This window comes from Dreissena polymorpha, chromosome 10, assembly GCF_020536995.1.
Source record: "Dreissena polymorpha isolate Duluth1 chromosome 10, UMN_Dpol_1.0, whole genome shotgun sequence".
Lineage (NCBI taxonomy): Eukaryota > Metazoa > Mollusca > Bivalvia > Myida > Dreissenidae > Dreissena > Dreissena polymorpha.
In genome coordinates this window covers 68,801,763-68,828,817 of record NC_068364.1, presented here as the reverse complement: position 1 = coordinate 68,828,817, position 27,055 = coordinate 68,801,763, and the positions used below count along the sequence as shown (strand labels likewise).

Below are 27,055 nucleotides of genomic sequence, written 5' to 3'. Positions count from 1 at the left end.
TTCTCAAAACGCTGCTCATGTGTTTGTGAGTCATGTTTAACAAGTCACCACAGGTATTTACTTGAGTCCCGCGAGTATGATAAAACCTAACAGGTACTGGTTTCACTCCGCGTAAACGATATCACAAAGGCGCCATAACGATTTCAGCGGTCGTGTTAATGGAATTATAAAAGAAACTCGGTGGAAAGCAACAGTTGCAATCGTTTAAGAAATAATATTTTTCTATCATGGTTTGTTGTCGAATAACCCACAGTAAGGAGTATAGATGCGTAGGAATTAAATCACGAGTGCGAAGCACGAGTGATTTGACAACACGCATCTATACAACTTACTGTGGGTTATTCGACAAAAAACCATCATAGAAAAATATTATTTCAATTCTAACAAGATTCTGATTGATTTGGTTCAAGCTTTAGGACGTGAACTATATTTTTTAATACTCCGCCCTTCTTAGTACAAAGTTCACTATTTAGTGACGTCATTGAATTGTACAAACAATCATTCGGTACCCCTCGCAGATTATCATAATCGGACTCGGGAGAAATACGGGTTGAAAGTAGTCCGCCCACGTGATACCATTCTAAGAATGTTACAACAACAAAAACAATAACAACGACGGCGTCCATAATTCCTGTAGAGTTTGTACTTGCTCTGGCTTCAGAGCATAGAAAATCCCCATTTTCATCTTTGCAAAATGTAAACAACTCGCAAAACCGGCCATGTTTGTTTTTACTATATAATTTTGATTCGCGTAGGCCCGCGTAGGTAGACCGCAATACCGCTTCCAAAATGTGTATTCATACTATCTCCTTCGAGGTACTTATCCGATGTTTGACGGAAAGGGCCGAGAATGTGCGATTGTACAAACAATATGCCGTCGTTTTCATTCATAAATATTTTGCAAATGACGTCACTTTCATTGAAAACAACAATCGTAGAAACTAGATGACGTCACGTTTATTGATGCTTCTGAAAAGCTGACATGCTATTACTGTTTTCTGAATAACGTTTCCTAACAAACAGCATTATTTGTAGGCGTGGTTATGCCACTTATCACCATATATACAATTTGTTGTTTCATTACATTTATATACATGCTACATGTATTATATTTCTTTTAGAACGGGTTTTAGCACGTGCATTTTACTACAGTATTTTCTCTATTTATTCGGAACTATTTTCGAAACATTAAGCTCCGCCCATAAGTTATTGCAGAATAACCCACACTTGATTTCCTTCTTTGTCTATAGAAAACAAATCGCGTGCCGTGTTAGAATTAAACATAACATCCTTTTCACAGATTTTATCAAACTCAGACAATACAATGTTTCAGTGATGTATTACATTATAACATAGCATACAATAATTCGATGATTCAATAACAATATTATACTGATTAAATTGTCAAATAAAAGAATACTTAAATTTAAAAGACCTCAACGGGAAAGATACTCACATTAAAACATTGTGTATGCAGCCAGCAGACGAATTTCATATTCCCAATTTCAGATATTATCACGACGAAATAATTCATCGATTAATCCAAACCGCGGCGCGCGATATACACTATACATACAATACGTACAATATATACAAAACAATATATATATATATATATATATATTTATTTATATATTTATTTATTTATTTATTTATTTATTTATTTATTTATTTATTTATTTATTCATTTATTTATTTATTTATTTATTTATTTATTTATTTATTTATTTATTTATTTATTTATTTATTCATTTATTTATTTAGTTAGTTACTGAATTTCTTAGTTACCAGTAGTTAGTTTTTGTTTTTTTTAGTGAGTGAGTGAGTGAGTGAGTGAGTGAGTGAGTGAGTGAGTGAGTGAGTGAGTGAGTGAGTGAGTGAGTGAGTGAGTGAGTGAGTGAGTGAGTGAGTGAGTGAGTGAGTGAGTGAGTGAGTGAGTGAGTGAGTAAGTTAGTTAGTAAGTTAGTAAGTTAGTTAGTTAGTCAGTCAGTCAGTCAGTCAGTCAGTCAGTCAGTCAGTCAGTCAGTCAGTCAGTCAGTCAGTCAGTCAGACAGTCAGTCAGTTAGTTAGTTAGTTATTTTTATTTATTTATATATTTATTTTTACTTTATTTCTTTATTTTTTTATTAATATAAAGCGGCCATAATAAAACTTGGTATCCAGAGAATACATTTTGGTCATCATCTTTTGTTGTGGATATAATTTGGTTAGTGATTGTATAAAAAAAATACAAGTCCGAATAGGTGCACTTTTATATTAAATTCCGAATAAATTTTTCCAAGGACTTTGACATCGCTCGTCTTTATCGCAAAATTAAAAGAACTGCCAAATGATTGACATATCGATCGCTTAATAACGGATAAGACAATTTCGACCAAATCACAGATGTGTGGAAACAGAAAACGATGAATAAACAGACGATGATTTAGATTTACATCGGTCATAATTGCACGCCGGGTATGCGAATACTTCGTTTACGGATGGCACTTCACTTACAGAGAACAACAAACGCCACGCGCGAGAGGTGAGTTCTTCAGCTTTTTTGCATTTATGTTCTGTTTATTTGGTTTTTAGACACAGAACATTGTTTGGGTGATTAATGGTATAGCACTTCGTATTGCGAAGAAAGAAATTCGCGGAAAAACGGTGAATTATTTTTAAAAAAAAACGATAAAATTTCATCGATAATCAGCATGAATTGAATGATCAGAACATATTTAAACAAAATAAACATACTTGGAAATAAATCAAGAACGTGCTTACTATTCGAAATAAAAGATCAATATATCCAGTAATGTTACAACATGTTACATTTTAGTTTACTAATGTATTTGAGAAAATTCAAATGTTTTAAGAGTCGCATGCACATTTTTCATCTGCACTTCGTTTATCGATCATCTAAAAAACAATGGCACTTCGTTTCCTGACATCTAGACACTTTTTTCCAGATATAACACACTCGTATTTTTTGAATCAAAAATGCAGAATTCGCTGTGGAATACTGTTAAAGTAAGCAGGCAATAAATAAAAATGTATGTACTTAGTACGCAAAATAAAAAATGAATTACCGAAGCATGTTCTTATCCCTTTGAAATATGATTATGATTTGGTATAAATGTGAAAGATAAATGTTAAACAAATTGGATATGTCTAATGAGTAAAATCTATATGACCATAATATTTTAAATTACGTTCTATGCGGTTGATCTAAAGCATTTATCTTTATGTCCAAATGAAGGTACTAAGGCTATTTTCTTTTATATTAGATAGCATGTCATGAATAATCACTCTGCTTAAACTGCCTCTCAGAGATTAATATCAGCAGCGATGCAGGTTCGAAATTCTATTGGAACTTTTTGGCTCAATGCCAATAAACGAAAATAGCAATAAAAGAACGGGCGGGGTTGATTTAATCACACGATAGTGGTGTAAAAATTATGCATATCCGTCTTTTTTTTAATATAAACACAACACATGCTGCATATGAAGTTCTATCCAATATAGCACCCTAAACTTCGTTTGTGTGGGTATACTAAGTACTGACTCCATAATATGACATTTAAACATTTTATGTACGCATTCCTTTTTTTCCAGAATCAGTTGATTTTACGATTTAATTTTAACCGTGATTCTTAAAACTCAACCAATACAGTGATTTAGGGTCAGGTGAATCGCACTTCGAGCAAACGTTAGCGTTGCGTAAAGGGAAGTGCTTCCTATAAGCAGGGCTCAAAATACAGGGAGTTTTACCATTCTCTTTTTAATTTTGTTGCTACATATAAGTATCGTCTTGATGATGCGATTCAAATAAGCACAACCGACATAGGATTTTATGAAGAACAAATGTGTATTTGCGTCATAAAGACCCCTTCACTACCGTTATCTAGAGCCCTGCTATAAGTAAAATTAAACACGATTGTGTTGATTCGCATTATCCGTACACATTTATTTAATAATAAATATTATCTTATTTGAAAATTGCAATTATAATAAACATAGTATAAATTAATAGTCATGTGATTTTTGAAAAATATATTTAAAAAATGTTTCGTATGAATAGCCATAATATAAATAAATGCATTTGAGGTAGAAGATAAAACTCAGTTATTAGAGTGCCCGCTTTGTTGAAAGTCTCCGTAATCTGAAGTGCCCTTTATCGGTAAACAAAGTGGCTGCAACTTTATGTATGCCACCTATTACAAAATGTACTATCTTTGTTTATATTTCATTGAATGCTATCAAAATTTCAGTATTTGAAGCACAGTGATGACTCTACATGCTGGAATAGCAAAAAATTTCTTGCAATAATTCTAAGTAGTTTTATTTTATTAAAATGTTTACTGTTCATCCAGTTTATGCTGTTTTCCGATCAAATTTTCTATTTTTGGGCAAAACTGTTACATTCTTCCGTGAAATTGTGTATTCCCAATACAAAAGGATACACCATTTATCAACTCGACCATGTGTCTTGTCTTAAAAACTAATCTTTAGGATATAACTTTAAATAAAACAGAGGAACTTACCTCTAGCGCGTGGCGTTTGTTGTTCTCTGTTAGTGAAGTGCCATCCGTAAACGAAGTATTCGCATACCCGGCGTGAAGATACAAGCCCGTTTTATTTATAAAAAAATAAAGTATTTATGAATAATAAAATGTAAATAAAAAATATTTAACGTATTTAGCGGGCATCGGTTAATTATAAATACGTCATTCCGTATGATGATGTAATGTTATGGCAATGCACGAAATACATCATAAAAACAAGAAATTACGTTTGACATCAATGGGGGTAAATAATAATGAAACAATGTGTATATATTATATTATATATGTATATATATTATGTTGTGTGTGTGTGAGTTTGTGCGTGTGTGTTTGTGCGTGTGTGTTAAATGTTAGATAGTTGTCACTCATACTCGATCACTAGTAACGAGTTTACAAAATACATGAATACACAGTTCAATTTGCATCATGTGAGGTTGTGTTTTTCAGTTAAATGTTAATATTTCTCAAGCCATTCTCTGAACAACACCCATCCAAATTAAAATTACAAGTAAATACCGTCATGAACTTCGCGTTTAATAGGGCTTTTTAGTACGTTTATTTTCAATGAAACACTGACACATTCTAGCTATCACTATTTTTTTATTATTCTAGTTTACGCATGCAATTGATAATTATAATTTTATAATTAGATGTATCATTATTTTTATTGAAGCTTTTCTGCAAATAATTATACGGCTAATGCATAGAGCTCTTTGTTGCGTCGAATTGTCTGTCTCTGTTACTAATGAGTCTCATGATTATAAACTGAATTATAGTATGATAGCGAACTGTCTGACATACGAACAAAATGTATGCGTCTCGGAATTTAGTGGGGAGATTTTTAGTAAACAACTATTATATAGAAGTAAGAACATGAAACATATTTTTTGTATTGTGCTGGTAACAAATAGTCAACGTACAACAATATTTTCACTTCAGATATTTCTGTGTTCATTTACGACAATGGAATAAAACACTTTTTTCAACATGTATACATATATATAGACACAGTATTATTATATCCCTCTACAAACAAACAATGATTACAGTAGTGGTTGACCCTACCCTATAATGAGTATTATGTGCGCTGGCTATATATATATATATATAGATATATATATATATATATATATATATATATATATATATATATATATATATATATATATATATATATATATATATATATATATATATAGCAAAATATACTTACTTAAAATGAACCTAAGAGGAACGTTGCGATTTTGAAGATATTGACAAATGCACATTTGTATGAAGAACGAGATAAACATGCAATTTGTGAAACGATATTGCAGACAACTGTACTGTTTGAATATAAACGGGCGTGTTTACAGATTTTGATTTTTTTTTACATTCGACGTGAATTGCTTTAAAAGCTTCACAATGATAAACAAGAGGGCCATGATGGGCCTGAAAAAAGGTTAAAAAAATATTCTCGGCATGTGCAAATACTTGAATATAGGCCCTATTTAAGCACATGTACACTTTTGTGACCCCCTGGGCTAGGTCAAATTTAACCCCAGGGGCATAATTTGAGCAAAATTTGTAGAGAACTACTATACCTCACTACATACAACATGTGGTAGCCCTAGGTCCAATAATGTTCAATTTTGTGACCCGCGGGTCAGGGTCAAATTTGACCCAAAGTGAAAAATTAGAACAAACTTGGTAGAGGACTATAAGATGTTACTGCATACCAAATTTGGAAGCCATAGTCGGAATGGTTTTTCGACAATAAGATTTTTAAAGATTTCACAAAATAGGCAGTTTATAAGCGTTTATTTAATTTGTGACTCCCCGGGGCAGGGTCAAAGTTGACCCCAGAGGCATTATTTGAACAAATTTGATTGAGGTTTATTAGATGTCACTACATACCAAATTTTGGTAGCCCTAGGCCCAATGGTTATGGACAAGAAGTTTTTAAAGTTTTCACAAAATAGGCCTTATATAAGCAAATTTTCAATTTGGTGACCCGGGCAGGGTCAAATTTGACCCAAGGGGCATAATGTGAATAAACTTGGTAGAAAACTATTAGATGTCACTACATACCAAACTTGGTAGCCCTATGCCTTATGATTAATGACAAAAGTTTTAGAAGTTTCACAAAATAGGCATATAATCGATTTTGTGGCCCCCAGGGCAGGGTCAAATTTAACCCCTGGGGTATATTTGAACAAACAAAGTAGAGGACTATACAATGCCACTACATACCAAATTGTGTAGTCCTAGGCCTAATGGTTATGGACAAGAATTTTTTTTTAAGTTTTCACAAAATAGGCATTATATAAGCATATGTTCATTTTGTGACCCCCGGGGCAGGGTCAAATTTGACCGCATCGGATAAAATTTGAACAAATTTGATACAGGACTATTAGATGTCACTACATACCAAATTTTATAGCCCCTAGGCGGGATGGTTATGGACAAGAAGTTCTGAAGTTTTCACAAAATAGGCCTTATATAAGCATATGTTCAATTTTGTGACCCCCCCCCCCCCCGGGGCAGGGTCAAATTTGACCCCAGGGATAAAATTTGAACAAATTTGGTAGAGGACTATTAGATGTCACTACATACCTTACTTGATAGCCCTAGGCCCAATGAATATGGACATTTTTTTTTTTTTAATTTTCACAAAATAGGCTCCATATAAGCGTGTGTTCAATTTGGTGACCCCCAGGGCAGTGTCATATTTGACTCCAGGGGCATAATTTGAACAAACTTGGTAGAGGACTATAAGATGTCACTACATACCAAATTTGGTAGCCCTTGGCCCAATGATTATGGACAAGAATTGTAAAGTTTTCACAAAATAAGCCCTAAATATAAGCATAAATTTAATTTTGTGACAACCGGGGCAGTTTCAAATTTTACCCCAGGGGAATTATTTGAACAAACTAAGAAGAGAACTATTACATGTCACTACATACCAAATTTGGTAGCCCTATGCCATACGGTTATGAACAAGAAGATTTTTGAAGTTTTCATAAAATAGGCCTTATATAAGCATATGTTCAATTTTGTGACCCTCGGGGCAGGATCAAACTTGACCCCAGGGGCATAATTTGAACAAACTTGGTAGAGGACTATATTATGTCACTACATACCAAATTTGATAGCCCTAGGCCCAATGGTTATGAACGCTAAGATTTGAAAAGTTTTCACAACATAGACCCTATATAAGCATATGTTTAATTGTGTGACCCCCGGGGCAGGGTCAAATTTGACCCCATGGGCATAATTTGAACAAATTTGGTAGAGGACTATTAGATGTCTCTACATACCATATTTGAGAGCCCTAGGCCCAATGGTTATGGACGAAAGATTTGAAAGTTTTCACAAAATAGGCCTTATAAAAGCAAATTTTCAATTTTTTTACCCCCGGGGCAGGGTAAAATTTGACCTCAGGGGCATTATTTGAACAAATTTTATAAAGGTTCATTCCAGGAACATTCCTGAGAAATTTCATCAGAATTGGACCAGTAGTTTAGGAGAATATGTTTAAAGGAAAAGTTAACGCACGGACGCACGCATGACGGACACACGACCATGACATAAGTATCTCTGGGCATTCGCCAGTGGAGCTAAAAAACAACAAATTTAAATTTAACAAAAACACAGACACAATCGTTATCCCTACCTGGGCTTGAGCCCCTTACCTTTGGATTAAAACAGACTGTCACTGTAAGAGCTTGTTCATCCGAATTTTTACAAAAAATAAAACATTGTATTCATAACATAAACAAACAGAAGCCTTTCAAAATTTCCAAATACTTTGCCGTGTTACTCTTTCTTGTTTTATCAATTTATTATTATTTCTCATACACGCATATGTTTGTTCATTATGATCATGTGTCTATTGTGTTATTGCGCTATCTGATTTACAGTGTTCTTTTAAATATGTTTCAACCTATACCACACAGTTGTAAAAGTCCCTTTAAATACAAAATCGCTATACATGAAGTTCAATGAGCCTATATTCAACATTATTAAGCCCATTATTTCACCCGGAAGTGATCATATGGTCGTATACAAACTGCCAAAGTCAATACAGATGTTGTGTTGTAAGAAGTCAGTTCGACATATTATGCTTATCTTTCTGCAACTGATGTCAATGTTTTGCTATCTTAAGTTATATCTGACGGCTCTACGAGAGATAAGAAGATTGTGCATGTGTGTTTTGTCAATGAAAAATACAAATTGGTGCAGTCTTAAACATGGGCCATGTTCATTTTAAGTGTCTTATTAAAATGTATTAAAATTACAATATACTTAGTTTGTGTGCTTACACTTGAAAATAAATAAGGAAGTTTGCATTGATTTTATGTATTTGTGGGTATGTTTCGGGTCATATACAAATAGCATAAAACCGTGTTAGAAAATGTATAATACAGCCTAAACAGACCTATTTGTTGAACAATAATAATCCTTGTAATTAGATTTTTTTAAAGATATTCGTAAGTTGTGGTAGTTCTTTATTTTCAACGTTGTTAACTTATTTGGTTTTACCTGTATAGCAAGTGTACTATAGACAGTATAAAAACAAATATTAATAGAATTCTATGAGTATAGTTTTAAGTACGTTCCTACTGATTTAACATATTCGTTTAATAACCATTATTAAGCGAGTTATTTCACCAATAGTACAATAAAAAGCATAAATTAAGCAGCATTAAGGTATTTATATACTGAAAGCTTACATCTTGGCATGACAGTGTTTTCCCATACATTCCTCATTTGTTTACTGTTATATTTTACATGCAGTTACATTAATAAACTTAAAAACAATGGAAATCCCACATGATTGATATAGTCATTTCCGAGATCGTGCTTTAGTTTAAATTATGTTAATGGTTTATGGTATGGGTTGGTATTGCCCAGTGTTGTATAGGCAATTAGTCGCTTGTCTTAGGTAAGGGATAAGCAGGTGTAAGTACTGTTTTTTTTCGGATACCGCCTCCGGAGTTTCATTATTCCTATGAAGATTTTATATTTTGTATTGTTGTCAATGATAGATATGGTAAATTATGCATGAGATAAAAGTGTGCTGGAGGACTAACAGACGGAATGACAGTCAAAATAAAACAAAATGAGCTGCCATGGTTCAAAAGAGGAAAGTTATATATAAGTGACAAGACAATCATTCGGGATTTAATTGGCATAACATGTCGCTTATTGAGAGTTCAACATCAAACTTATATTGGGAAATACATGTCATCAACATAAACATATTGAATTATTTACATACAACTTGTATATAAAGAAATGTTTGACAAAAACAACATAATCAGTATAAAGATGCTTATCTTAAAAAACACAATTAAAGTACGCAAGATTATAAACAATATAAAACTCAGTGAGCCACAACATATAAACATGTTAAAATAAATGGAACAGATGTACGGTTACAGTTAAGATACTATTTTAACTTTTAATATTGAAATCCTATTAACAGATATCTCACGATTTTGAAGCTATTTACACAATTCAGACAGGGATAAACAATCATGAAATAATTTAGAAAGACCCTGATCAATTTGAGGCACACAAGCGATTGAATGGGGCCTACGGATACTTTCCATAGAGATATTATATTTGCTTATTCAAAATGCTTATTTGGAGAAGATGAACATATAAAGACATGATTTTAAAATTGCATTTCATACTGTATTTCGAATAAAGCCTAATAGTTATATTGTTACCAAATACTTATATTTGTGTTTGTTAATTTACACATACAAGTTAACTAAGATTGTTTTTTTTCTATGTATCTATTTGATACACATTTGTCACACAATTTACAAACGTCAAGCTATGTTTAGCTATTCAACAACAAAACACACATGTTTCATGCATTCAATAAAAGTAAAATAATAACAACCCCAAGTTTAAGGAAATCTGGTCTTAAAACATTTGCTGAACTTAAACAGTGGGATATTTACAAACAAGAGATGTGTTCGTCAGAAACACATTATGCCCCCTATTGTGCCACTTTGAAAAAATAAATTCCTTTTTTGACCTTTGACATTGAAGGATGACCTTGACCTTGAACTTCCACCACTCAAAATGTGCAGCTTCATGGGAACGCCGCTTTGAATTAATTATTTTTTTGACCTTTGACCTTGAAGGATGACCTTGACCTTGAAGAATGACCTTGACCTTGAACTTCCACCACTCACAATTTGCAGCTTCATGAGAATGCCACTTTGAATATTTTGTTTACCTATTACCTTGAAGGATGACCTTGACCGATGACTTTGATCTTCCACCACTTACAATGTGCAGCTTTATGGGAACGCCGCTTTGATTTTTTTTTGACCTTTGACATTTAAGGATGACCTTGACCTTCACTTTTTACCACTCAAAATGTTCAGCTCCATGAGATACACATGGATGCCAAATAACAAGTTGCTATCTTCAATATTAAAAAAGTAATGGCCAATGATAAAGTTTTCGGACGGATGGACAGACGCCATATATTTGACATTTGACCTTACATGATGACCTTGACCTTCACCTTTCACCACTCAAAAAGTGCAGGTATATGAGATGCACATGCATGCAAAATATCAAGTTGCTATCTTCAATATTGAAAAAGTTATGGCCAATGTTTAAGTTTTTTTTCTGGACAAATGGACAGACTGACATACTGACAGACAGTTCAACTGCTATATGCCATCCTACCGGGGGCATAAAAATGACCCTAATGAAGGCACTGCGATGACAGCAAGTGTGGGTTGGTCAACGTGAAAGGTCAAACGCACTGTTACAAAACTAATTGAAATGTAAAATTTTATTATCAGCATATATACGCACATATATTTATTTAAGTGTTTATTCCAAAAAAAATCCTTTTAGACTTTAATGTATTTACGTGTTATGCTGAGATGTAAACACAATTATAAATTTACAAAGCAGACATCTTTGTTTTTATTTTTTAAGCAAATAAATTATTACAAATAGAGACAATTGCAATTTTTTACAATTGTTACAGGTAGCATATGACAACACTTTCCCTTACTGTGTAATTGACTATTTTTTCTGGTACTGTGTATTATTTTAACAGTTTAATATATATATATATATATATATGAGCATTCACACAGGAAATGTTTTTTTACAAAGGTTTTTACAAACTAAGGTAAACAGTTAGTTTATCTTATACAAATGGCAACAATACAAGAATAATTTACATTTAAAATACAATTGTTCTACAGTTGCTTTATGTATAAATGGCAAAATATACCTACACAATATATACAGTGATCAATAAATCTTGATTAAGTTACTCACTTATTAAAGAGGTTACACTCTGGTCGTCTTCATGCGCATAAACAAACATAAAGCATAATAAATTATTGTGTCCAAAAACAAAGTTTAACAATTGTGAGCATACACGTCTATGATCTAACAACACAAATTAACAATAATAAGTTTTGCCAATTTTCATAAAACTATTATTTGTTTTTTGTTTTTTAAATTCTCAGTTTCATTAAAAGCTTTCCCAAACACGCAATAGTCATACTATATTAATTTTACAAACAATATCCATTGAAATCAACAAATTGGTATTTACAGAATTGATAATTTTAGGTAGATTGAATAATTTTTCCCAGAATGTATTATTATTCCAATGAAATAGTATGCTACTAAACAAGATTCATGATCGAATACCGACCCAAATGAGCAAATTGACCAGTATTGTTTTCGGAAGGATTAATAGACAGAAAAAGCTGAAGCGTTAAAGTTATAAACCTTTGTGAACAATTCATTAAATTAGCTTATCTATATTACGGGTAAAAACAGAAAACTCAAACATGTCTTATAACATGAAAATACTCCTTTTTTCAATTTTGTCAAAGGTACCAGCATCATTTAAACAGACTTGACAATCTTAGAATATCTTTGATAAAATTGTTTTTCCCATACATATACCATTATAAGGATAAAAATATGTAGTGAAAAATTCATTATACAGACAAAGACATTGGATATAAATGCAATTATGTGTGCTTTAAAAAAAACTTACCATGCTATATTTAACCAAAACTTACAACATAAAGAGACTGACAGCATCATAATTCACATGAAGCATTGGTCACATAAAAAATAAAACGTAAACTATTGTTTTTCTTTGAAAATAACTTGGCTGTTACACATACAAAATGTGGCTGTTGACATGACTTTCTGGCTTTCCACTTGAATTGTTGTGATGTGTCATTTTGCCATTTCGAACTGAACAAGGTCATTCATTTTCACCCGTCATACAATTCAAAGAGTCAGAGTAACAGAGCTGAACAAACCAGGAGGTACGTAGAGACTAGCACATCTAAAAAAGTATTTATCTATGGACTTCTTAGGTTTGACAGGGGTCAATGGTAACAACTGCTGCAACAGGCTGTGTTTCTGATTGGATGGTTGATTTCGTCAAATGGCATCTGAAAACAAGAAATACTTGTTACTGTAAATGTCAGTATTTATTTTATTTTTGATACCGATGAAAACAAACAAGAACAAGCACATGACTTGGTATTTCAAGGTTTTACAACTAATCTGATTTGAATCCATAGAGGAAATCATGGTCCTGAGACTATTTATAAAATAATAATTGATAATACATATTTATATTGAAGTATGACCATTTTATTACCAAACAATTTGGATTAGGATTTGATGAAGATACATTCTGCCATTGTGCTCAAATATCTTTTGAGAAGTAGTAAAAAGGGTTTGCCACCATGCACACACATTTTACTTTTGTCTCAAAATTCCACTTATGTAAAAGAAAAAGAACCAAAATACAAAAGTAGGCAAGTTTAAAGTTTGGCAAATATCTTTGTTTTAATCACACTAGAAGCAATACTTTTCCAGTTTAGACTTGACATACAAATTCAACAACTGGATGCACGTATGGACGGACACAGGTAAATCTACATGCACCTGCACATCTGTGAACTTGGGTGCATGCTAAAAACATGCACACGACTTGAACACTCACCTGAGGTTCGCACTGCAGGATCTTTACAGACCCAGGGTCCTGCACCATGGATATACCAGAATCTTGAGATGATGAGTGCCACTGGTTCATGTGCTGTTATGATGTTCATAGACGGAGGGTACCACACCATAGAGATGCCAGTAACTCGAGATGATGACTGTTGCTGGTGCAAATGCTTCAAGAACAAGCTCAACGCTTTGATATCTGGGATTCTGCAATTAAGTATGTCATGTGTCAATTAAGGCAACTATTTTTAAGAATTAACTAGCATTTCATAAAAATTATCAAGTATCAAAATGCGGGTTCAACCCTGGCAACACAATACTCTCTCAAGAAGATATTAACTTTAAAAAAACTTGAGCTTTGACACAGACGTGACGAACTCCCCCACCTGAAGAGCGGATGAAAAGAACTTGAAATAGGGAACACCATGCTGAATGTGTAAAACGCACCCATGACCCCGTGACCTAGTTTTTCGCACGGCATGGCCCATGTTCGAACATGACCTACAGATCATCTAAATAAAACTTCTGCCCAAGTTTTTTGAAGAGGGGATGATAAGTGCTTGAAATGGAGAGCAGAGACCAAACTGAAAGTGTAAAACGCATTAAGTGACCCCATGACCTAGTTTTTGGACCAGCATGGTCCATGTTCGATCATGGCCTAGAGATTATCTATATAAAAAGCCTGACCAAGTGTGGTGAAAAGCGGATGATAAGTAATCGAAATAGAGAGCGGACACCAAACTGAATGTGTAAAACGCACTAAGTGACCCCGTGACCTTGTTTTTTGCCCTCATGGCCCATGTTCAAACTTGGCCTAGAGATCATCTAGATACAACTTTTGACCAAGTTTGGTGAAGATTGGATGACAACAACTTGTATTAGAGAGCGGACACTTAATACGGACAGACCGACAAACAGACCGACAAGTACACTCCTGTATACCCCCCTAAACTAAAAGGTACAAACAGCACTGATCCCTCTTTGTAATTCAATGTTAGTTTAAGAACCATATTTACAGTTCATATGGAACATGATTTTGTAAAGAGTGAAAGAGTCAGATATGTTGGTACCTGCTGAGAAATTGTTTGCTGTTGTTGTTGTTGTGGTTTTGAGTTTAATATAACTCTAGATGTTAAATTTTAAATGCAAATTTGAGGGTTTAGCTTTGAACTTGTGCACTGTCTTTACATTTCTTTATAAGATAAAGTAGTTTGTGGCTGAACCCTTAAACTTAGATTAGATAAACTGGTCAATTAATTGAAGAGCAGAAACCCCAGTTTGTATGGGTTTTACCTATTGGGTATTTGTGAAAGCAAAAGGTTTAGGCTATTACAACTGGGTCTCCTGAATGCTTTGCACAGTGGCCCCTTTTGCAATGGCAAGGTGACTTACCTGTTGATATGCAGAGTTTGATAATGTGTACATCGCTCACTGGGCTTGAACTTGTGAGTATAAAGCCTTTGTGAACAGATAGAGAAACCTTAGGGCATCCAAGGAATGTGTCCCTGTAAACAAAATAATTTAATTGCATTCTGAAATGGCATCAGTTATATAAGAAGTAAATCAATGTCGTTTGAGTGATAACAATATTTAAGAAATAAAGTATGTTTGAAGGATCTTGAAACAAATGGGCTTTAAACTAAACACTTGATACAAACATAGCCTTCTATATATTGTACACTTGATACAAACATTTTGTGTCCCTCTGGAACTAATATTTATTATTATAATAAGTTATGTGCAACACTAGAAAGGTGGGACGGACATAAGGATGAAAGTAAGGACGAGTAGAATTGCAGACAAGTACACATGTGTACGCCTCCCCCCCACTGAGCCCTTTCAAGGCAATACAAATGGCGGCTATTATAAATATTTAACACTTACATAAATGATTTGTTTAAGTTAGCAGCCAGGATAGAGTTTTATCAATATTTAACACAAACTGTTTGAATTAAAATTTGGAGTGAAACACTGCATGTTATAAATAGTTAATTACATGTACATTACCAACCTACATGTACCTTATTGACAAGGTAAACTTGGCCCCTGGCCAAGAAAGTATGGAGCCCCAGGTTCAGAGTGGCTCCACCCTGCGGGTAGGTATAGTTGAGCATTTGCCCCAAGGTCCTGGGCCAGGAAGTGTCACTGGGCGTCTGGGACCAGCTGACCATACAGCCTGTTGTTCAGCTAGGTACCGATCTATGATTGCATAGGTTCCTGTAGGAACAGGCTCTTAAAACAAAATCCAAGAATTTAAATAAACGTTGAAAATAAATGACGAAAAGACTTTTAAAATGAGCTGAAGGCTTTTACATAATTATTTTACTAAAATTAAATATAATTTAACAATTCTATTAAAGCAGATTTTTATGCAAGGATAAACTTTTGGTTCAGGGGCTTAATTTTGGTCGAAATTATACAAAACTTAATGCCCTTACCTTCTATGATTAAAATTGATATCAGATCAAGTGCTATTTGCATTTTATTTACTAAGTGTGATCAATGTAAAAGCACATAATTCCCATTTTATGCTAGGAACTTTTCAGGCACATAAAATACTGATGTAAAGTGAAGTATACGAGTCTCATTCTGGGAAAATAGGGCTTAATGTATGTGCAGTCTGCACAGGCTAATCTGAGATGACACTTTAATAAGACTTTATGTATGTGCAGTCTGCACAGGCTAATCTGGGATGACACTTTAAGCACATACATGAAGCCCCATATCCCAGAACACCCCTAAGATACTACTTATTGTTCTTGTTGCTGCTACTGCTGCGACTGGGCCATAGACAGAGATGGAGCGAGTCCTGACGCCGAAGTCGCCACCCCAAACCCGAGAATTGCCAACAACAACTGTTGTTGAATGGCGTCAATCGCAAACTGCTCTCCAGGCCTAAGGTTCACATTATTCGAGAACAACGTAATGAGGTCAGTCACATTAACGGACGTGTCACGCAATGCCTGCTCTACCTGTTGGATCAGATCGTTTCAGTTTGAGCGACTTGTCCGGCCTAATTTGTCGACGCCCATCATCCAATTGTTGCTAAGCGACATCGATGCTGAGACGGAAGTCGAACTCACCAAGGCTCTGTTGGAAGTGTTGATGAAGCCAACATGGGAGGAGATATTGATAGGAGGCTTGGTAGTCTGACGCAAGATGTCTTCGTGCTGAATTTCTTAATAACGTAGAATCAATTTTTACGCGCACCAACTTGAAATTGGAATTTTTGGTTTTGTAGCAAGGTGTTATACATGTGTTGTGTATTTATTTTTTGTAAATCAAAAACAGGCATAACTTGAGCAATTTAGAATGTGAGATAGTACACCTTTAATTGTGTGACTATAGAACTTTAAATTTGAGACTACATAATTTTAAATGTGATACTCAGCAATTTAAAATGTGAGACAACACAACTTTAAATGTTACAATCTATGTACTAGTATTTAAGTGTGAGTCTGCACACCTTTAAATGTGACAGTTTATGACTTATACCTGAGACTTAACAACTTTAAATGTGTGACGATCCAACTGTATGGCATTTAATAAGAAACAATAGATGTGAGTTCAAAATAGTAATTAAACTTAGTGAAATAAGCAAACTAGAGCTTTGTCACAGATGTGACGAATACCCCCACAAGCCCCATTGATACATAATATTTTGCATGTCGTCTTCACAAAAACAGCGGGCACCATGCTCAATTTTTAAAATGCACCAAGTGACCCCTTGACCTAGTTTTTCACCCAGAAAGGCCCATATTCTACCTTGGCCTTAAGATCATCTCCATAAAACTTCAGACCAAGTTTGGTGAAGATCGGATGTAAACTACTTGAATTAGAGAGCGGACAACATGCTGAATGTTAAAAATGCACAAAGTGACCCGGTGACCTAGTTTTTAAGGCCCGGAATGGCCCATGTTCAAACTTGTCCTAGAGATCATTTAGAAAAAACTTGTGACCAAGTTTGGTGAGGATTGGATGAAAACTACTTGAATTAGAGAGCGGACAACATGCAGAATGTTAAAAACGCACCAAGTGACCCCGTGCCCTAGTTTTTAACCCGACAAGGCCCATGTTCGAACTTGGCCTAGACATCATGTAGATACAACTTCTGACCAAGTTTGGTGAAGATCGGATGAAAACTATTTGAATTAGAGAGCGGACACTTAATACAGACCGACAGACAGGCCGAAAGACCGACAGACAAGTTCACTCCTATATTCCCCCCTAAACTTCGCCTGTTATTCTGATAAAAAACTTTTATATGTGCTATAACTAGGGACTAGCTTTGTGCAGAGTTTGTTTTAACCATTTTTGGATTGGGACAATTCGTAAAAAATCATAGTGTTTTGAATTTAATTGGGAAAATGGTTGTAGATTTTGCTAAACATATAATTTAAAAAAATAGAATAAGTGCTATCAAGATAATTGCACAAAGGTTCAACTTATAGAGCTGCATAAGGAAACAAACTCAATTTGTAACCTATTAAAACATTGTTTGGGGTCAAATCTTGAATTGAGAACTTTAGCCAGTAATTATGGAAAAAATAAACTGTTTAAGATTAGGAATGGGACTCAATTTTGGCCCCAATTTCGACAAAATGAATAACACTGTATGATCTTACCTGAAGCTCAAGAAGCTGAGCTGATATGCTGGCCTCGGGATATTGCCAAAGGCTGAATTTGAGTTCTGATTAATTCAATGTTGCAACCTATCAAAACATTCTTTTTCTTCCAGGAAACCATGAATTGAGAACTTAAGCCAGTAATCATGGATATAGACTTTTTGAGATGAGAATTGGGCTGAATTTCGGCCCCTATTTCAACAAAATAATTAACACGTAAGGTCTCACCTGAAGCTCAAGAAGCTGATATGGCATGCTGGCCTTGCTGATATTGATAAGAGCCGAGTTTGAGTTCTGCTTTCTTCAGGTTGAGAGTCGAAGGGCGTACTGGACCACACAACAAAACTGCTGTTATTTTTCAAAGCATTCTCTTGCATCAATTCAATGCGAGGCCTTTTAGGCTTGGAGTGCTAAGTCCTCATACCAAAACCAGACATGTTCACTTTAAGCACCTTGTTCACAATAGTGGGCGTAATTCGGGCTGTGGCACACCCCATGGATGTATGGATCTCTTAGTGTTTACAACAAGGTCTTTACTGCCTTTCTGTGTCATCATGGATGTATTGTGCTCTGGGTGTTTACAACCAAATCTTTACTGTCTTTCTGTGTCAGCATGGATTTATCGTGCTCTGGGTGTTCACAGCATAGTCATGACTGCCTTTCTGTTTCCGCATGGATGTATTGTGCTCTGTGTTCACAGCCAAGTAATTACTGCCTTTCTGTGTAAGCATGGGTGTATCGTGTTCTGTGTTCACAACCAAGTCATTACTGCCTTTCTGAGTCAACATTGATGTATTGTGCTCTGGGTGTTTACAACCAAGTCATTACTGCCTTTCTGTGTCAGCATGGATGTATTGTGCTCTGGGTGTTCACAGCGTAGTCATTACTGCCTTTCTGTGTCAGCATGGATTTATCTTGCTCTGGGAGTTCACAGCATAATCATTACTGCCTTTCTGTGTCAGCATGGATATATCTTGCTCTGGGTGTTCACAGCATAGTCATTACTTCCTTTCTGTGTCAGCATGGATGTAGCGTGCTCTGGGTGTTCACAGCATAGTCATTACTGCCTTTCTGTGTCAGCATGGATGTATTGTGCTCTGGGTGTTTACATCATAGTCATTACTTCCTTTCTGTGTCAGCATGGATGTAGCTTGCTCTGGGTGTTCACAGCATAGTCATTACTGCCTTTTTGTGTCAGCATGGATATATCTTGCTCTGGGTGTTCACAGCATAGTCATTACTTCCTTTCTGTGTCAGCATTGATATATCTTGCTCTGGGTGTTCACAGCATAGTCATTACTGCCTTTCTGTGTCAGCATGGATATATCTTGCTCTGGGTGTTCACAGCATACTCATTACTTCCTTTCTGTGTCAGCATGGATATATCTTGCTCTGGGTGTTCACAGCATAGTCATTACTGCCTTTCTGTGTCAGCATGGATGTAGCATGCTCTGGGTATTCACAACCAAGTCATTACTGCATTTCTTGGTCAGCAAGGATGTAGCGTGCTCTGGGTTTTCACCACCAAGTCATAACTGCCTTTTTGTGTCAGCATGGATGTATCGTGCTCTGGGTGTTCACAACCAAGTCATTACTGCCTTTCTTTGTCGGTAACATTGTCAAAAGTCCGTTCTATTATGATATTTTGGCCGCTGAGAGGACAATCTGGGGCAGTCCGTAACCCTATTGTCGTCCAAACTATCAACAGCAGAAGCATCCCACAAGGAAAGCTTACGCTTTTATTGTTCCTTGATTTTCTCCCGTCCAATTTCTGTTTGTCCCATAAAGATTGGAACAAGTTATTGAACTTTTTATTCTTCAGGATATTTGTTGTGATGTCCAACAGCAACAACTGACTGTTAGCGTTACCATAACTACAGCTATAACTTTTCGTGTTTGTAAAACTCGTCCCTCTCAGGCCCACGCGGAACTCTAGCTTAACAGAACTACCCAGGCTTATGTGTGGACAACTTGACGTGGGCATTGTGTTTGTTCAGACCAGAATCATGCTCAGAATGTTCTGCAGAACGGAGTTGTTCAACGATGCTGACTTTTTGAGTCAGGAGGTCAAGGGGGAGGAGTTAGAAGTCAGGGGAGGGGAAGGGTCGTTCTGGACTGGGGCTCCTGCAGGCGGGACTCGTGCGGTTGCTGGGCCAACTCGATATCAATGCTGGTGCTCTGCTGAAAACAACAACAACACAGTGGGTGATAGGAACTTGTAACAAATTATATTATTATCTATATCTATAACAAACTATGCCTCTTGACAGGTTGTGAAGGTTTTCAACAACATGAATTTCTAATCTGGCATTTTATTGGTTCCTTGTTTTTAATAGCATGAAAATAAATACAATTAAGTCATTTTGTACTAAAACAAGAAAAGTGTTGGCTAATGCTATACTTATCTGTACATTTATATCTATTATCTTTACTCCATTTTCAGAGATGTATTTTCATAAGCCAATATGCGGATCACTAATGTCAGAAAGTGTCGTCCCAGATTAGCATGTGAAATTAACATAAGCTAATAAGGGAGGGTACTTTCTGACTAGACTGGATTTTCATAAAGAGGATTATTTGTTCAATGAAAAATACCTTTAAGAGGAAAGTGTTGTCCATGATTAGCCTGTGTGGACTGCACAGGCTAATCTGTGACAACAATTTAAGCACATGCATTAGGCCCCATTTTTCCACATCACAGCTTATTTATCTATTAGCCAATTTTTTTGCTGCATAACAAAAAGAAGGAAAACCATCTGGTTTAAAATTATATATTTTTTAATTGTACTTATTCTATTTATCACATTACTTTTAAAATGCCATTAGATATGTTTTATTGTTAATATATATTTCAATAAATGAGAGGCAACAATATTAATATTTGGTTTAAACCTATTTATTTTAGCTCGATTGCATCGAAAGCCTAAGGCTTATATAAACGCTCTCGAGTCCGTTTCCTGGGCCTAGAACCAGTACTTGGTGTCTTTGGGGAAGATCTAAAGAACGCTCCCACGGTGGGGATCGAACCCGTGACCTCCCGGTCGCTAGGCGGACACCATATCCATTACACCACAGCGACCTATATTAATATTTAAAAATAATATTAATGTCTCACCAACGTTGCAAAAAACACACACACACATTTTATTTTACCATGCCTTTACAGATCTTTGATGGTTAAAATATGTTTAAATTCACACTAGAAAACAGTTTTAAAGTCAATCAACATGTAAGTTGTAAGACATAAAATAATAAATATAACATTAAACAACTGAAGGGCAACAACTCACTGCTGGTGCAGATCTACAGTTCTCTCCCTTGTTAGTTTCAGCTAAAATGTCCTTCATGTTGCAATACAAGGACATGGAAAGGCTGTGTCACCCTCACATCGCTGGACTTTGATTTGGCTGAGCCTTTCACTACTCTGTTGTCTTCTGTGCTTAGCAGTTGCTGTAACATTGAGAAAACCAATATGAAGTCTTTTGAAATAGTAAATTATTAATACACCAGCAATTTTTTGGCCAAATTGAAAAAAGTATCTGTACCACACCAATGAGGAAAATTAGCGTAATAATATCAAACATTGGGAAAATTCTATCTTTTAATTTGGGAATTATAGGTCTTTTTAAATGCATGGAACTTAATAGCAAAAATCCAATCAAAATATATTCTTTGACATACGTTTTTGTTGAAATGTTCAGTTTCAGTGCTCATTTTATTAGTCCACTTGCATATAAGGAAGTGCCTATTATGTGTACTTTATAAAGATGGAAAGAAAAGGCTTTTTTTCACATACACCTTGAAGTAAAAATTATGTTACAGGCCATTTGCCCTTAATAACTATCATATTACAATACTAGTTTGCCTGTACTTTGTTGACGACTATAAATCTATATTTTCAAAGTTACCAATAACAAAACAATATTTTGTCCAAGTTATTTTAAACATTAACTGTGTTTGATATGATATTTTATGAACAAAATACAGCTCAAAATTTTCAATTTTGTGAAAAAATGAGTACCGGTAGCCAACTCTAAAAATGGCAAACTACGTTAAATTGGGAAATTGTGAGCTACTATTAGAATTGCTCAATATGTATGTTAAATTTGCATTTATATGTACACCGATGTCTCAATTACCAGTTTTTAATCATAGTGGTTTTATACCATATTTGTTCTAATCAGAATTTACAAATACCAACAGACTGGAAGCAGACTGAACTTGAGCCATATTCCGGACAACTGGGCTTAATGAATATGTATAGGACCACATTTGCCTGTGCAGTCCACACAGGCTAACTTGAGACTACACTTTCCATCAAGACATGATTTTTGTTTAGAATAATTTCTTTAAAGCGAAAATTTCCTCAAAAATGGAAAGCATTATCCCTGATAATTCTGAGTGCGCACTGCACAGGCTAATCTGTGGATGGTACATAACATGCATTAAGCACCCTTTTCCCATAACAAGGCTCACCTGGTATCATCTTGTACAACTCTGTAACAGACAGTAGGCGGATTTACTTTGAGCCTCATTCCGAGAAAACAGGGCTTTATAAATTGTGCACTCAGTGTCTGCCCAGATAAGCCTATACAGCCACACAGGCTTATCAGGGACAGCACTTTCTGCTAGACAAATTTCTTTTACTTTACCTTCAATTGGGAATTTTAGAAAGTTGTTTGGGAAAAATACATAGTTCCAGCATTTGATATGGGGCTTATTTTGGCCCCTATAATTGACAAAAAAAAACGATAACACAGTATACACATAAAGAATGTAACAGCTCCTTGCAAACAGGCTCTATAGAACCAAGGCATTCAAAGCTTAACTAAATATCTCACAACTTCATACAAACTCAACACTGTAAACATGATACATAAAAGAAAAGACACAATTTTAACTTCTATGAAATCATATCATATTCTTGTCCACTTCATATTTAGCATTTTTAATACAGAGGTAACACTGTAAAACCATTATAATGCGTTTGGGGCTATTTTTTGTTGATTTTAAGGTTTTACCGATCCACAAATTTATCACAAACACACGGGAAATGAACTGACACAAATTTCTCATTTATTTTTCCAAACTGAGTAATCCACATATTAACTAATAATATGTCCATGAAATACTTTTGTAATCACCAAAATTTGATGAGGGGGAATATCAATGATTTAAGAAATAATCCACGGGTAACCGTTAGTTATTGCAGTAATAATGAACGGTATGGAGTTCCGATGCGTAGGAATTAATCCACGAGGGCGTAGCCCGAGTGGTTTGATAACATGCATCGGAACGACATTACCCGTGGATTATTTCGTTTCTAACACGTTTTCATTAATAAGTTATCCGCGATTTAAAGGTTATAGATGAGAATTATATTAACCGAACGTCCTCCACTTTTCCGCGAAACATGACGTCACCACAACAATTACAATCAAATGACGTCGTCTTCATTCATAAAATGTGCGCTGACAATCAAAGTGACGTCACTTTAAACAACCGTTGGTATATCAGGGTAATAACCAACAGTAGTTTTTCTTCTTTGTATATAGAAAACAAGTCACGTGACGTGGGAGAATTTGCAATATACAAACAATTTAAGAGGGTATTTTACCAAATGTAATATACAAACAATTTAAGAGGATATTTTACCATATGTACAATATACAAACAATTTAAGAGGCTAATTAACCTTATGTAAAGTCATTATGTTCTTTACCACCTCATCTTTTTGCATCCTTAATAAACAGGAAATACACAAGACGGCGCATTCCTGGTGTATTTATGGATCTGTAAAACGGACCCATACCCGAAGCATTTTATTTGTTTTTAAATAAGTGCCTTACCAGGCTTTTTCCGCCCTATGCCACGGGTCCGAAATTCGGCCCCATTCCCAATGCAAATCTGGTCGTTTTTTTCCCAATTGATTTTTTTTTCCCCAATTCCAAAAAAAAAAAAAAAAGAAAATTTTTATTTTTTATTTTTTTACCTTAAAATATATAAGTTTACCTGATCCGGTGTAGAAAATAGTAAGTGTTGCATAATTAAATTATCTGTTTCATTGAATTTATTTTAAAAACTGTTAAATATGTTAATGATTACCGGTATTTAAGACTTTCCTAATTTTCCTCAAAATCCGGCGCTTCGCACGATTTTTTTCACCTCAAAAAAGGCAAGGCCTCTTCCCCAAATTCAGATTAAAAAACCTGCACTTTTCTCACATTTTCATAATACTTTGTAAAATTTTAATAATAAGTTATCAAAATAGTCGTTATTTACCAGTTAACAGTTCTTTGAAATATAAGAAACACTATTTACATGCGATAATTTTTCCCAATTGAGCCAATTTTGCAAATATTTTTTTCCCAAAATGGGGGTTTTCACGACGCCAAATTCCCAAAATTCCAGTGTGGCGTATTCCCAAAATGGAGCGGAAAAAGCCTGCTTACATGTATTAAAATTACAGTGCTTTCAACAAGAATTTATTCAGGCCCCCCCCGGGCCATGGGGGGGGGGGGGAGGGCTGCACCCTACATATGTGGATTTTTTTTTTACAGAGTGAAATGACGTTATGACAGTGCGTTATGACTCTTCAAGAAACAAGGGCTGTTTGTAAAACATGCATGCCCCCCATATGGGCTGTCCGTTGTAGTGGCAGCCATTGTGTGAATACGTTTTTTGTCACTGTGACCTTGACCTTTTACCTAGTGACCTCAAAATCAAAAGGGGTAATCTGGGAGTCATGATCAATCTACCCATGAAGTTTCATGATCCTAGGCATATGAGTTCTTGAGTTATCATCCAAAAACCATTCTACTTTTTCGGGTCACCGTGACCTTGACCTCGTGACCTCAAAATCAATAGGTATCATCTGCAAGTCATGATCTATCTAATGATGAAGTTTCATGATCCTAGGCGTATGCGTTCTTGAGTTATCATCGGGAAACCATTTTACTATACTGGTTACTGTGACCTTTGACCTAGTGACCTCAAAATCAATAGGGGTCATCTGCAAGTCATGATCAATCTACCTATGAAGTTTCATGATCCTTGGCGTATGCGTTCTTGAGTTATCATCCGGAAACCATTTTACTATTTAGGGTAACCATGACCTTGATCTTTGACCTCAAAATCAATAGGGGTCATTTGCGAGTCATGATCAATGTACCTTTGAAGTTTCATGATCCTAGGCCCAAGCGTTCTTGAGTTATCATCCGGAAATCACCTGGTAGATGGACCGACCGACAGACAGACCGACCGACCTGAGCAAAGCAATATACCCCCTCTTCTTCGAAGGGGGGCATAAAAACAGAAATATAGTCATTAACAACGAGATTTAACAAAAATTGTTTTAACCCTTTTCTGCATAGATACGCATAATCCCGTCTCGATTGATTCCTTAATACATCCATATGAAACCATACTTTTCATCTATTACTGCCAACTTACTACTTTTATCGTTGCTACTCATTGCCCGAAACTCTCGTATATTCCATTATTAAAAGGACATTCTGATAAATATTTACGATAAAAGTGCTCAAAATTTCCAATAAACACAAACATTCACCATTTGTTGTCAAATTTTGGCATATATGTAACTGTGTAAAGATGTGATAAAAAACGTCCAATCGGGGCGTTTTTTTCCACTAAACACGCGTAAATTGTCTGACGTAATGTTCCTGTTTTTATGCATTATAATTATTATATCTCAATCAAATTTCACTTAGATTTATAAAAGTATATAACTATCGTAAAATGATTTTATTCGTATAATTTGATATATTAAAAAGAATGATATTAAATTAGTTTTTTCCCAAATCAATTGACTTTTCACAGGAAAATATTCCAAAACCACAATGGCATTTTTCCCCAAAATGACAAAGAAAAGGTCTGACAACGGTTCTATGTTACCTTCTGCGTAGTCATGTCATCCTTGTCCACCACATCCTCAGCATCCTTGTTCTGACTCAGCAGCGACTGGAGCAGCAAAATAGCTTGATGTATTTCTTGTATGTATATTTAGGAATCAAACAAATTTATAAAAAATGTAATTAACACACACACGTTTATATAAATGTAATGAAAATCAATAACAAATTTTCAACAGCATAAAACATGGCAAATTAATAAATCTCACATCAAGTGTTACATTTCTGTAAACATTGCGTACAATATCAATATATACTCCTCCAAAGATTACTTAAACAATTTCATATTTTATAAAAAAAGTATTCATCCATATACATTTCTTACATGGCATGGTGTTTATAGAAATGAAAGTCTAAAAATAGCCTCTGTTGCTATGTACATGTGCATCTATGTACAAATATTACATGTTCAGTTGTAATGCTTTGTTTTTTCATGCACAGTTTACAAGAACTAAATTTAAGGACCATAATGACACAAACGTTATGACAACATAACATAATATGCATTAGATCTAATGTTCTAACAAAAACCCTCACATTGTGTAATCAGATAACAATATGTGCAAATAATTTATTTGTATCTTTAACTACACACACAATGTTGTATTGTAGCATCACACACTACTATGTCCGTATGCTAAACAACACATTGTCATTGAAATATTAATCACTAATTATAAAAACTAATACATACATGTACACACTATTCCACTTTGAACACCAGGATGTTGTCCCTCGCCTGTCCCACAATGATGGATGATGTTGTGCTGCTGTAGCAGACTGACTCTGGCCACCTCACTCCATGCCTCCCCTTAGTAGCCAGCGTAGCCAGCTTACTCTGCCCCTCCCAGCCCACCTGTAGTACAGTGTGGGACATGTCTCCACAGACCAGCACCTGGCCTGCAGGGGTCACATGTACACCAGTTGGGAGCAC

At 35.1% G+C, this 27,055-nt stretch overlaps 1 long non-coding RNA gene across 1 annotated transcript; it reads right to left on the bottom strand.

Annotated features, from left to right (window-relative positions):
• Window positions 1-9,715: 9,715 nt before the first annotated feature.
• LOC127846940 (uncharacterized) lies at window positions 9,716-26,982 on the bottom strand. Its single transcript, XR_008033741.1, has 9 exons — window positions 26,816-26,982; window positions 26,105-26,170; window positions 21,481-21,640; window positions 18,419-20,371; window positions 16,538-16,743; window positions 15,577-15,797; window positions 14,958-15,070; window positions 13,561-13,772; window positions 9,716-13,000 (listed from the first exon to the last, which is right to left on the bottom strand). It is a non-coding gene; the product is annotated as an uncharacterized LOC127846940 (long non-coding RNA).
• Between the last annotated feature and the right edge of the window lie 73 nt (window positions 26,983-27,055).